Here is a 2,648-nt window from a genome sequence, read left to right as displayed (position 1 = left end):
GTAGTTTCAAAAGTCTATCATAAATCTAATCGATAGATTTATGATTAGAAAATTATAAAAGTAGGGTAGACACAGACATGTGGTTATTATCCGGCTGAACAAAACGTGCATTTATCTAACAGGTTTGTTTCCCACAGATCTTATTTTGAGCTATTTTCTAAAATCCTATGGAGAAATCTCATTGCTTTTTTGCGGAGAGAACCCATGCGCAGTTTACTTCCTGGTTTTGGGACACGTCTCTTGTCTGCTCTTCACATACCACACTTTTCGCGGCACACGTACTTACAGCCAATCAGCTCTGAATTATGTGAGATGACGTATGGTGGGGATGGCAGCTCAGTGCCCCAATGGTCATTATTTATTTGCCACACACATTAAATAGGACAATACTCTGAGCATGCGCAGTGTAGTTTTTACAGTCACCATTCACTTAGACAGTGAGAGGGAGGGGCAGGATCGGGTTTTGTCCTACATGGCTCAAAACAGCTCAAGACAATAGGCACACACACTGTAGACACTAATTAGAAGAACACAGACTAAAACAGCAATGTACAGACAAATCAGATGATTAAACATGATCTTAAAATATATTTTATATTTATTTTCTTTTTGCATTTTTTTGTAATCGTTATTTTTAATACTTGTACCTGCCCCTAATAACCAATCGCCACTGCCCATTTAAACAGTCGTGGTAGATACCTTGTTTGTTTTAAACATCATAAATACACAAACAACAATGTGTGATACGCAGAGTGAAGCAGGTAGGACCCAAACGCAGATAGCACTTGATAACACCTTTATTTCAAGGACTTAATTATACTTGGACAGAAAAACCACTCTACGGTGAACTAGGTCACAAACAAAAGAAGCACCAACACTGAACACAGGAAGAGACAAGAGTAAATACAGGGAGGGGTAATCACAAGACGAGAAACAGCCGGGCAGGGGAGGAGAAACACAAGGGCCACAGGTGAACACAATCAGATAACTAGACACACCAGGGAAACAAACGACAGGAGGAAAAACACAGGGAAAAGGACCAGACAACAACCCAGGAGGAAAACATGACAGAGAGAACAGCAAAAACACCCAAACCTAGACATAGAAATGTGACATGACATGAGCATCGTGACAGAACCCCCTCCTCAAGGGACGGATTCCAGACGTCCCTAAACACCAAAACAAAAATCCAACAACGTCCAGTAGGGTGGGTGGAGGGGGTCCGGAGGACGGGCCTTGGCTGACAGCCCAGGGCAAGGCAGAGTTCGAAGAGGGGGTCTCGGGCGGACGGCCCGGGGGCAAGGCAAAGTTCGAGGAGGGGGTCTCGGGCGGACGGCCCGGGGGCAAGGCAAAGTTCGAGGAGGGGGTCTCGGGCGGAATGCCCGGGGGCAAGGCAGAGTTCGAGGAGGGGGTCTCGGGCGGACGGCCCGGGGGCAAGGCAGAGTTCAAAAAGGGGTTCTCGGGCGGACGGCCCGGGGGCAAGGCAGAGTTCGAGGAGGGGGTCTCGGGCGGACGGCCCGGGGGCAAGGCAGAGTTCGAGGAGGGACGAAGACCACAGCGGGCGAACTCAGGGGACCGGGCGCGAGGGCGAAGACCGGACAGCTCCGGAGCCGGGCAGGAGCCGGTGTCGACCGGACAGGATTCGGAGCCGGTGGGACAGGTGTCGGCAAGATTCCCCACGGAAGAGGACACAGTGCAGAGCAGTCGGCGGAACCTCCAACGGCACAGGACATGGAGTTGGCAGGACCCCCGGCAGAAGAGCAGTCTGCGGGACCTCCAACGTCTCAGGACATGGGGTTGGCAGGACCCCCAGCAGAAGAGTAGTCTGCGGGACCTCCAACGGCACAGGACATGGGATTGGCAGGACCCCCGGCAGAAGAGTAGTCTGCGGGACCTCCAATGGCACAGGACATAGGGTTGGCAGGACCCCCAGCGGAACCTCCAACGGCACAGGACATAGGGTTGGCAGGACCCCCAGCAGAAGAGCAGTCTGCGGGACCTCCAACGGCACAGGACATGGAGTTGGCAGGACCCCCGGCAGAAGAGCAGTCTCCGGGACCTCTAACAGCACAGGACATAGGGTTGGCAGGACCCCCGGCAGAAGAGCAGTCTGCGGGACCTCCAACGGCTCAGGACATGGAGTTGGCAGGACCCCCAGCGGAACCTCCAACGGCACTTGAGTAGGGACTTGAGTGGGGACTCGAGAGAGGGCTCGAGAGGGAACTCGAGAAGGAACTTGAACGGAGACTCGAGAGGAGACTTGAGAGGGAACTCGAGCGGTGACTTGAGAGGGAACTCGAGAGATGACTTGAGAGGGAACTCGAGAAGAGACTCGAGAGGAGACTTGAGAGGGGACTCGAGAGAGGACTCGAGATGGGACCTGAGAGGGGACTTGAGAGGGAACTTGACAAGAGACTCGAGATGGGACCTGAGAAGGGACTTGAGAGGGAACTTGAGAGGGAACTTGAGAGGGAACTTGAGAGGGAACTTGAGAAGAGACTCGAGATGGGACCTGAGAGGGGACTTGATAGGGAACTCGAGAGGGGACCTGAGAGGGAACTCGAGGATACTTGAGAGGGGACTCGAGAGGTGACTTGAAAGGTGACTTGAGAGGTGACCCGAGAGGGAACTCGAGGGGTGACTTGAGA

This window comes from Gymnodraco acuticeps, unplaced genomic scaffold (genome assembly GCF_902827175.1).
Source record: "Gymnodraco acuticeps unplaced genomic scaffold, fGymAcu1.1, whole genome shotgun sequence".
In the NCBI taxonomy this organism is placed as follows: domain Eukaryota; kingdom Metazoa; phylum Chordata; class Actinopteri; order Perciformes; family Bathydraconidae; genus Gymnodraco; species Gymnodraco acuticeps.
This window is presented reverse-complemented; position numbering follows the sequence as displayed.